A 12,065-nucleotide genomic window follows, 5' to 3' on the forward strand; every position below is an offset into this window, starting at 1 on the left:
TCTCCTCTCAGGATCTTGGGCACGCATGCACACGAGCCCAGTGTGAGTTTTAAGCCACTGGGTCTGGGACTCGAACCACAGTGGACTACATGAGAGTCCAGCGACATAGTCATTATGTTAATTGCTGGTCCCTGACAAACTTTTCATCAAAATAAACCTTTATGTACAAAAACAGTACAAGTTCTAGACTTAATGAATTTTCAAAAACACACTCATTGTTGTCATCCCCCAGCTCATAGAATTGTATTGCTATATCAGAAGCCCCGTCTCTCATCTCTTCTCCCTTCTATCACCAAAGACTGATTTTGGCTGAGCATCCCAATAGTTCCTTATCCTATTAGCACTGGGTATCACTGATATTTATCTTAGTCATCCTAGTAGATCTGTAGCATTATCTCCTTTTGGTTTTGATTTGTGTTTCCCTAATGGCTAATGATGTTGAATATCTTTGCATGTGCTCATTTGCCATCCTTATGTCCTCCTTGGTGGTAAGATCTTTTATAATTATATGACATGCTCTCTTTTTTATTGTTTAAAAATAATAGCACTCATAAATGAAATTATACAAAATTATAAGAAATATTTTGGACATTATCTTTAAAATTCAGTATTTTGAAATGTTGAAAGTTGTTTGTAAACTGTCAAGAATTATGGAGTATGAGCTAACGATGTGTAAAGTAAATGTTTGTGAAAAAATGTAAAAATAAATAATTAAATGAAAAAAAAAACATTAATAAAATAATAGCACTGATAGCCTGACTGGGGAATATTCTTTGAGTGTAAGAATCCTTTCACAAGAGGAAGATTAGGGTGGAGGAAATAGAGTTTGGTAGCAGATATGCCAAACTACTCCTCTCACTGTGAGATCTTAAGCAAATGATTAACCTCTTTGGACCTTAGTTGATTTGTCTATAAAGCAGGGATAATAATAATTTCTGCTTTATAGAGTTGGCCTGAGTATCGGATGAGAAAATTATGTAAGGCCCTCTAGTCCATGCCAGGCACAGTAAATGTTCATCAGCATTCTCTCTTCCCTTGGGAGAAAGCCTAGAAGGGCGGCAAGGGAGAGAAGCTTGCCCTTAAGGCAGTCAGTGGCGTAGGAGCTGAGAGAGAATGTGTGACTGACTCCCCTTTCTCTGGCCTTGTGGAAAAGAACTCCAGAGTTCTGTCCTAGAGACAGGATTCTGTTTCCTCACCCATGGCTGTCCACTACCCACCTAAACACAGCACAGCAGGAACATATTACTTTGAAGAGAATTCTAGAAAAAATTTCTGGTCATAACTAGACTCTGTTGCACCCCTTTGTCTGACTTGAACTCCTATTGCTGTGTGTCTAGCAGAAGGGCACAAGCTCCAATGGCATCTTTCTATATATAGTCATCCTTCAGTATCTGCTGAGGATTGATTCTAGGACCCCTTCAGATTCTGAAATCTGCATATGCTCAAGTCCCTTACATAAAATGGTGTAGAATTTGCACATAACTTAGGCACAGCTTCCTGTATACTTTAAAACATCTCGATTACTTTTAACATCTAATAAAATATAGATGCTATGTAAATAATTGTCTTACTGTGTTGTTTATGAAACAATGATAAAGGGGAAAAGTCTATACATGTTCAGAATATTTTTAGACTATTTTTGACCCATGGTTGGTTGAATATGCAGATGTAGAACCCATGAACCTAAAGGGCCAATTAAATCCCCAAAGGTTCTCCCATTGATATTTCTCATGGCAAGACAGCCTGAGAGGCTTATGACTGACACTAAGTAGTCAATATCCTTTCAGCAAATATTTGCCCAGCACTTAGCAAGCACTAGGCCCTCTGATAGGTCTGGCAATCCAAAATGAAAAAGGAAGTTCTTTGTCGAAAATGATGAATATGACATCCTTGATTTGACTGTCACATACCTTATGCATGCTTTGAAAATCCATGCTGTGCCCTACAAAGATGTACAACAATTAAATGTAAATAAGAAATTATAAAAGAAACTAAAATAGAAAAAAATAGAGATGATCTGTAGCAAAGCAGACTGGAATACGAGAATTTAAATGGTATAACTCATGGATGTATGTTGAAGCAGAGGATTTGTTAGACTACAGTGAAATAAATTTGAAGGAAAAGATACTGGATTACTTGGAAGTACATAGCTAAAAGTTCATGTATTATCTTAGAAAGAAAGAAAGAACTGCTAGATAAGGAGATAGAAAAGTCAGGAGCCTACCACAGTGCACAGGTAAGCAAGACCATAGAGAAGTACAGGAAGTTTTGGAACCATAGACAAGAAATGAGGGTGAAAAGACGAGGGCAAGGGAAGGCTTCCTGGAAGAGGTAACATCAGAACCCTGAGGGAACTTTGTGGGTGAGAAAAGAATGCATTCCATGTACAGGGACTAGCATATGGACCCAGAGGCTAGATTGAAACTCTCCTCCTAAAAGTGCATGCTCAGGACCAAACGCTTGCTCTGGGCTCTGCATTTCATGTTTTCCCCAGGGGCCATTAATGTCAAGACTTTTCAGGAAAAAAAAAAATTCTGGGGCAAAGGATTCCAGGGATCAAGTGCTTTGTGGGTGGATACATTATTGCTCCCCATTTTCCTTTAAAACTCTACCTGACACGATTGAACTTTTAAGACTTGTCTGTGTGGTTCTAGCCCCTTTTTCCCCCTCTACTGTAGCCTCAGCTTGCCTCCTGCATCAGTCCCAGAGTTCCAGAACACTGATAGGTTAACTCTTAGTCCCTATGCACACAAATCCCTTTCACCCAGCCTTCTCTGGACCCACACTCCCAACTCAGTTTTAGTTCCTTAGGTTTTTGCTGTTTGGAGCATGTGCTCATCAGAGAGAGACAGAGAGAGGGAAAGTGAGAAATCACCCCCCCCAGAGGGATCACCACGGAGTAATCCCTTTTCCTCCATTCTCTTCTCTGGATTTTGGGCACACTTGTACATGTACCTAGCATGTTGTTTAAGCCGCTGGGTCTGGGACCTGAACCATGGTCGACCATGTGAGAATCCAGCACCTTAAACACCAAGCCATCTGCTGCCCCCCTCCCATTCTAACTCTTTCTGATCTCTCTCTCTAAACTTCCAATTTCTATCCCCAGGGTGCTTTCTTTTCAGGTCTGAGCCCTGGCTTAGGCAGTTCCTTGCTGATCTCTTCTGGAGTCTGTTCCTGACAACACTTTGGGGTATTTCTGACAACCCCTTGGGCTGTTTCTGAAATGAGCCCTGTACCCCTAATTCATTTCTTAGGTACTCTCACAGAAAACCATCTTCTTAGTGGGGCCCCGACTCAGGAGACCTCTAGTTATCCCAGTTTCTCCTGGGACCAGTCCCATTGTTTCCTAAGTGGAGAAACTGAGGCTCAGAGAAAGGAAATGACTTACCAAGGCTGTGCAGCAAGTTGATGGCAGAAGCAAGACTAGCCCAGGCCTCCTGACTTCCAGCCCAAAGCTCTTTTTCAGGCATCAGGCTCCGGTCTTCAAGCCGGCGTCGGCTCCCACCCACTGACTGCACTGTGCACCCATCTCTGGTAGCACTTCCTTCCTGAGCCTTTTTATTAAAACCGAAGCCGGCCCGTCCAGGTTTCTGACTCAGCAGCCTAACAAAGAGCATCCAGCCATGTCTGCATATGATTAAGTGGATGCCAGGTGCAGGAAACATTTTTTTTTTCCTGGCTGGGGAGGGGGTTTCAAAAGGAGATGAAAAGATTCAATTAAATAGTAAGATCTGAATGGAAGATATTATTACAGCACAAAATATACCATGGGTTATTACTTGATACCTCAGTGTCATAAATATGTATAATATACTATTCAAGTAAAATTCTTCATGATTACCTTATACCACACAAATAAATACTTTCGTTTATATACATTCTACTTCATCTTTTTTTCTGAGACAGTTTAAAACAGAGAGTGAACATAGGTCAGAAATTACATTATGCAGACATGAAAATAATTAATCTATGACTACAAACTCATTTTATTAGAAATAAAATCAACGGGACTGGGGAGAAATGTTCACATATTGAAATGCTCACATTGTAAGCTAAACAATGTGATTGAATGTATATAAAAAATAAATTAAAAAATTAAAAAAAGGAAAAACAGGATGAGATGGACAAATTCCTGGGCACATATACGATTAACTCAGGAGGACATAGAAAGCCTGAACAGACCTATAACAAGCCATGAGATTTAATCAGTAATAAATAACCTCCCAACAAATAAAAGCTCAGGTCCTGATGGCTTCGGTTCTGAATTCTACAAAACATAGGGCCAGCAGGTGACATGGTGGTTAAGGCACTGGACATTCCCACATGGCTGACCACAGTTGAAGTCCTGGACCTGGTGACTTGCTTTCTCACTTTCCTTCTCTCTGTGTGTCTGTCTTTCTCTGGTCAGATTAAGATAAATGAATGAATAAATAAAATTTTAAAAAAAGAAAGAAAATCATCCAAAATGTGATCTCATAGAAGTTATGCTGGCTATAATATTCTCCTCAATAGCTAAATAATGTAAATAGTCAATAACCAAGAATAGAAATGTACCAGATGTTAGATCAAAATGTATTTTGGGCCAGCAGGTGGTGTGGAGGTTAAGGAAGCTAGAGCCCACATGGCCAACTACACAGTTCAAATCTCAGACCCGGTGGCTTGAAAATCACATCAGGCATATGTGTGTACGTGCCCAACATCCCAAGAGGAGAGTGGAGGACAAAGGATTGTGATGTGGTCATGCCCTCTGGGGGTTGCTTTCTCACTTTCCTTCTTTCTCTTTCTCTCACTGTCTGTCTCTCTCCAGCAAGTGCAGGTGCCCTATAGCAAACCTGAAAAAAAATGTAACCCATTTTAGCATGGAATGTATAAATATCCTGAAATTATATATGAAAATTTGGAATTTTCATGCATTTTTTAGAGAAGATTTTAATCATAGGATTTATTGGAGTTTTAAAATAGTTAATTACTATCAAATAAAATAAACACAATGTATTTTAATTTTTTTTAAAAGATGTACTACAGGGACCATGGGGCTGGAGTGGGAAAGGGCTGTATTAAAAAGTTTAGGATTGGGCCCAGCAGGTGGAGTAGTGATTAAGGCACTGGACTCCATATGGTTGGCCACAGTTCAAGTCCCAGACCTGGCAGCTTGAAATTCATGCTGGGTGTGTGTATGTGTGCATGCCCAAAATCTCAAGGGGAAAATGGAGGAGAAGGAACTGTGGCGTGGCTATCTCCCTCCTGGGGGGGGGTGATTTCTTGCTTTCTGTCTCTCTGTATCTCTCTGTTTCTCCAGCTACTGTGCATGCTCTATAGGAAAAATCTCTCTCTCTCTCTCTAAAAAAAATTATTTTAATATTACTGGTTAAATACATCTTGGTATAGAAACATATTTGCTGGTTTATAAGGATTCCTGTAATACACTGTTAGTGTAAATATCATGGCAAAAATAGGCTCTACTCATAGTTCCACTTTTATAAAAATAAGTTGAGCACATCTCTGAAGTACCTATGAATGATAGAAGTCTTTCGTATGTTTTTCCCCACTCTTTGCACCCATGTCAGGTTTGCCCACAGCCTGAAAGTTGGAAAATGAGTGCCACTCCCTTCAAGAGCTGTTTGTGACACGTGTTCCTCTGTGAAGAAACAGAGTTAAGGACTTGGCTTCTTCACAATGTCACATAATGAACTGTGCTATCTTGGCATGTGTAGACTTCACTTAACTCCCATCAGAGCACAGCCATAGCTAACTTTATGGTCCCTGATTTTGACCTCAAGATATTTTCAGACTGGGAGGAGCAGTATGTCCTGGTGTCCCCAGTTACAGGATTACTGATGCCTGGGGACCTCTCTCCTGATATGGGGAACCAGCCACATCTGAAGCATGTTCAAATAAGCAATGGGACTGACACTTGGTAAAGGTCAAATAGAGTCTCCCTCCCCAAGTTCATGTTCGTGTGTAACCTGTGAATATGACCTTAGAGTTTGTGAAGATGTAATTGCTCAATCAAGATGAGATCATACTGGATTAAGATGGACCTGAAATCAATGAATGATGTCTATAAGAAAATGGCAATTTGGGGGACCGGCAGGTGGCATGGTGGTTAAGGAGGCTGGACTCCCACATGGCTGACCGTGATCTGAGTCCCAAACCTGGTAGATTGCTTTCTTACTTTCCCTTTACTCTCTCTCTCCCTCATTCTCTCTTTCTTTCATTCTGTCCCTCTCTGGTCAAACTAACATAAATAAATAAATTAAGTTAAAGAGAAAAGAAAATGCAATTTTGGACCAGCAGGTGGCAGGGTGGTTAAGGTACTGGACTCCTACATGGTGGACTGCAGTTCGAGTCCTAAACCTGGTGACTTGAAACTCATGCCCAGCATGTGTGTGTATACCCAAAAATCCCAAGAGAAGAATATAGGAGAAGGAATTATGGCATGACCATTCCCTTGGGGGGTGATTTCACACTTTCTGTCTCTCTCTCTCCAGTGAGCACATGTGCCCTGTGACAAAGAAGGAAAAAGAAAGAAAGAAGGAAGAAAGAAAGAAAAAAGAAAAAGAAAGAAAGAGAAAGAAAGAAAAAGAAAAGAGAAGACAATGGAAACGCGGGCACAGGCACATACAGAGGGAAGAGAAGCCAGTCATGAGATTGGAGAGATACTGGCACAAGCCAATGAACATTAAGGTTTGCTGGCAACCACCAGAAGCTAGGAAAAAGCAGAGAAGGATCCTCTCCCAGAGCCTTTAGAGAGAGCATGGCCTTGCCAACACATTGATGTCAGACTTACAGCCTCCAGAACTGTGAGAAAGCACATTTTTAATTTGTTTTGTTTAAGTTTTTTTTTTTTTTTTTTTTTTTGCCATAGGGCACATGTGCTCTCTGGAGAGAGACAGAGAGGAAAAGTGTGAAATCACCCCCCAGAGGAGATGGCCACTTTACATTCCCTTCTCCTCCATTCTCCTGGGGTTTTGGCCATGCATGCATTATGTGCCTGGTGTGATTTTCAAGCCTCTACTAGGTCTGCTACCAGAACTGTGGTCGGCCATATTGGGTCTAGTGCCTTAACCACTACACTACTTGCTGCCCCCACGTTTCTGTTCTTTGAAGCCTTCCCAGTTTGTGGTAATATGTTACAGCAGACATTGGAATTATGGCAACACTCCTGTAGATGAAATCAGCCCCATCTTCTCAAATGAGGTTCCAATTACGACAAGAGGAGGAGGATGCTCATCAATGGAGGACCCACCCTCAAGCAGAGGGACCGCAAGCAGAGGCTCCTTTGATGATACTCTACACTGGTCTATATAGATGAACAGAGAGAAAGGTCTGGAAGCTAGCAGACTTGTCTGTGTGTAGTAAGTTCTGGGATATTTTTTACGTTTTTCCTTTAACTTGTTCGTATTTTCAAAGTTGCCCACAACAAATATGCATTGCTCATGTAAAAAATATATATTGTGAAAAGGAAAGCAGTCCAGAGCAGTCTGTGGATAAAAGATCTGTTTAGATTATAGACTAGAAGCAGAGAGTTTAGTTCTCTTTCCCACTATACAAGGTGACAGGTGAAAAAGCTGTGAAGCAGGATACTAAGGAGAAGAAACCTGAAGCCAAGAAGGCTGATGCCAGTGGTAAAGTTAAAAAGGGTGACCCCAAAGCTAAAAAGCCCAAGAAGGGGAAACCCCATTGTAGCCAAAACTCCATCCTAGTCTGGTTATCGGCAGGTACTCCCGGTCTGCCATGTATTCCAGGAAGGCCATGTACAAGAGGAAATACTCGGCCCCTAAATCCAGGATGGAAAAGAAAAAGGAGGAAAAGGTTCTTGCGACTGTCACAAAACCAGTTGGTGGAGACAAGAATGGTGGTACCCGGGTGGTTAAACTGCACAAAATGCCTAGGTATCATCCTACTGAAGATGTGCCTCGAAAGCTGTTGAGCCACAGCAAACAACCCTTCAGTCAGCATGTGAGAGAGCTGCGAGCTAACGTCACTCCCCAGGGCCATTCTGATCTTCCTCACTGGACGCCACAGACGAGAGAGTGGTTTTCCTGAAGCAGCTGAGCAGTGGCTTGCTACTTGTAACTGGAGTGCTGGTTCTCAATCGAGTTCCACTGCTTAGAACACACCAGAAATTTGTCATTGCCACCTCCACGAAAATTAATATTAGCAAAGTAAAAATCCCAAAGCACCTTACTGATGCTTACTTCAAGATTAAGAAGCTGCGGAAGCCCAGACACCAGGAAAGTGAAATCTTCAACACAGAGAAGGAAAAATATGAGATTTCAGAGCAGCACAAGGTTGATCAAAAAGCTGTGGACTCACAAATTTTACCAAAAATCAAAGCTGTTCCTCAGCTCCAGGGCTACCTGAGATCTGTGTTTGCTCTTACGAATGGAATTTATCCTCACAAATTGGTGTTCTAATCTTTTTCTTTGTCAAGAACCTGAGTAAATAACTCATCATAAAGAGGAAACAAAAGTCTGTTTAAATGCTAAAAGCCTCGGGGCCAGCAGGTGGTGTGGTGGTTAAGGCGCTGGACTCCCATATGGCCAACTGTGGTTTGAGCCTTGGACCTTGTGACTTGCCCTCTCTTGCTCTTTCTCTCGCTCTCTCTCTCTCTCTCTCTCTGGTCAAATTAAAATAGTAATAATAAGTAAAAATAAGTAAAAAATTCTTTAAAAATAAAAATTAAAGAAATGGCAAAGGCAACAGTAAAGCATAAGCCTGAGACTTTGGCTACATCCCACATTCATCAGGGTTATTACCCCAAAAGGCACGCTTTTACATTCTGTAAACAAGCTGTGATACGGCAAAAGGATTATAGATTTTACAATAAGACCCCCACCCTTTCTTTTCCCCAAATTCTTGAGTTCATTATGTAAAAAAGGTTTAGCCAATCAGTTACCTGCATTATCTTAAGTTAACCAATTATAAACACCTTGACAAAAAACTTGTAACCTTTCCTTTTCTGCCCTTTCTCTTTGTTATGTACACCATCTTTCTTGGTCATCTTTTCAATGAGTTCATATTTGGGAAACCAGAGATTTGTTCACCTGGACAATTTGGCTTAAGCCCTGGCTCAGATAAAGCACTTTTATTTCACTTATTATGACTCACCCTTCTTTTTAGGTTGACAATTATGTGTACCTGTCATCTATTTGCATCTATCACTCTTTAATTACTCACATTATCATGCATTCGCAGAACCTTCCCAAGTGAAATAGTCCCAGGGTTCCTTCATTTCTTGTAGGCTCAAGGCTACTTTCTAAAAGCTGTGGGAGGGACAAAGTAGGTAATAACAAAACCATCCCTTTATATGTTATTAGTACTCTTCAAAGAGCACACCTCCATATTCATCACCCCATTCAAAGTGATACTCCTCTGACAGGGAAGTTGAGGCTCAAAGAGTTATTAAGGAACTCTTTCAAAGTCTCACAGTTAATAACTCATGGTCTTGATGACTGGTCCAGCACTAGTTTCTAAAATGTAAGATTAATAAAGGAAGGACATTTTTACTTTATTTATTTATTTTTAAAGCATCTTCCAATAGCATGTGGTCATACCATAGTCCCCTCTCTGTTTCTCCATCCTGTCAGGATTTGGGGCACACACGCACATGAGCCCACCAAATTGCCCATAAATTGCTAGGGCTGGGATATAAGTCATATGGTTGGCCAGCTGAGATCTGGCTTCCTTAACCAGTAGGCCATGGGGCTGGTTCCATAAAGGTAAGACATATTATTCACTGGTATATCTCTAGCACATAGAATGGTGCCTGTTGGGTGCCAACAGGTGGTATAGTGGTTAAAGTGCTGGACTCCCACATGGCAGACCATGGTTCTAGTCCTGGACTTGGCAGCTTGAAGCTCATGCCAGGCGTGTGTGCGTGAGTGCCCAAAATCTCTAGGGGAGAATGAAAGAGAAGAAATGGCAGCATGGTCATCTCCTGGAGTGGGGGTGAGGGTGGGGGTGGGGGGGTTGTGATTTCTCACTTTCTCTCCCTCTGTCTCTCTTTGTCTCTCCAGCAAGCACCCTATAGCAAACATCTCTTTAAAAAAAAGAATGGTATCTGTCATGTAATAGGTGATCAGTAAATCTTCATTGACTGAATGTGTAGTTATAGCATGACAAAAGCAAACTGCTCCTGAGAAGCATCTTCTGCCACTAGGAACTCTTTTATTCAAGCCAGGCTGTTGTGCTCTGCAGAAAGGAAGGACTGCTGGGAGTGTGCTGCTTTCTTCGCAGTCTCTGTCCTTGCATGGTCGGGTTCCCATTGCCAGGCAAGAGATAACTAATTCCTAGGAATGGTTTCTCACATCACCTACAGGAGGCTTCTGTGCGATGTGGTTGAAAGTGGGGCTGGAAAAGGATATTAGTCCAACAACAGTGCTGGATCAAGAGAAGGGCAGACTTGGTGCCCTGTGAGCTTGTCATCCACAGAATGACTTGGTTCTAGGACAGAGACAGGGTATTTGGGGACAGAGAGGGAATGTGGTAGAGAGGTGGATTAAACAATTTAGGAACAGAACAAGAGGAGTGCAGAAAATATACAAAAGTAAGTAAGGAAGGACAATCTTGGCAAAAGAGTTGAGGAAAAAGGAAGGCAGGAATGGGGCAGGCAGAAGAGGCCTGTCCCTGCCCCTGCTGCCACCCTAACCCAACGCCCAGTTCTCATGCTTTCTCATAAAGATAACACTTTCCCCATTTCTCCTACACAGGTGACACCTTCTCGCCAGGCCAGGTCTCCCAGAGAACAGGTTTTGTATAGGGGGGCTGGTTTCCTCTCCAGGTCCCCTTTTCTCTCTCTCTTTTTAAAATACCATTTGATGATGATGATAATGATGATGATGATTATCCAGGTCTCCTTTTCAAGTGCAAATCTTCCTGGGAAAGCTGCCAGGGGAGAACATTTTCAGGAAGCAGGAAAGATACCTCCTGCACTTCCTGGGAGCGTAAGGGTCTGGCTACTCCCAGTGCTGACAAGGACTCATAAGAAGAAGATGAGGAATTTGAGAAGAGAAGAGGGGGCCTTTGGGGACTGGAGTCTGGGAGCAGAGTCTGGGGACTCCAGCAAGATTTTGTAGCCCGCCCCTCCCCTGACCTTTTTCACACACCCCAGGACAGCAACAGGAAGCTTAAGGAAGATTAAAGGCCAACTAATTGTAGGTAAGGAAGTTGCCTTAAAAAGGCAAGCTCACACCATTGTCTTAATTAGGCACCTTTTCTGGTTAATTTTCTAGACAAGGGGAGGGGTGCAGTTTTAAAAGCAAAAGACTCTGGGAGCTCACTGAGGTAGACCATGCATCCAGGTAGACCCACATGTACTTTGGGACAGAAAGTCTTCTAGGGCCTTTAAAGTGTATGAAAGTTGCAAAGGTGTATTCTTTTCCAACATTGCATGCAATACCACCAGCCTTCCAAGGGGTCCCTAACACCACTAACCTCTAGGTATAAAATGCCAATCCAGGGTTTCACTCATGTGGCTGAACTCAAGAATTAATGCATTGTGTGTTATCAGTGCTCCTGTTTTTCTGCTTCTTAACAAAATATCTCAAAATTCACTCCCACTTCAGACCAGAATGTTTATTAGCTGTGTGGGACTTGGGAGACCTCTCCATCAGTGGAATAGGATTTGAGAGTATCCTTCGCAGAGTTGGTGAACAACAAAAGCTACTACATGTTCAGAGTTAGGTCCTCTGAAACCGAAAATGTGAACAGAACTGACTTAATGCTAATACTTTCTCTTACTCCTGTAAGAAAGAGGAAAGATTATGCTCAAGTTAGCAGTGATGTGCGAAAACCACAGTAGAGGTTTTGTGAAGAAGAGCAATTGTGGCTTTTGCACAAGTTATTCCTAAACCGATCTGGGGACAGCATATGACACTTTTCAAAGTAGCTTCTGGATTGGTATTTCACTGAAATGAAGATCTTTTAGCAAGACCGGAAAGTCAGAAATCTACATTTCATGACCTCTGCAGGAAAGTAATAGTTTCATTGTGGAACATTCTAGAATGTCAGGCTCAAACCATGGCCCGGAAGAACTATAGCTTTTTTTTTTTTTTTTTTTT

The sequence above is a fragment of the Tupaia chinensis genome, unplaced genomic scaffold (assembly GCF_000334495.1).
Source record: "Tupaia chinensis unplaced genomic scaffold, TupChi_1.0 Scaffold000706_1, whole genome shotgun sequence".
NCBI lineage: Eukaryota > Metazoa > Chordata > Mammalia > Scandentia > Tupaiidae > Tupaia > Tupaia belangeri.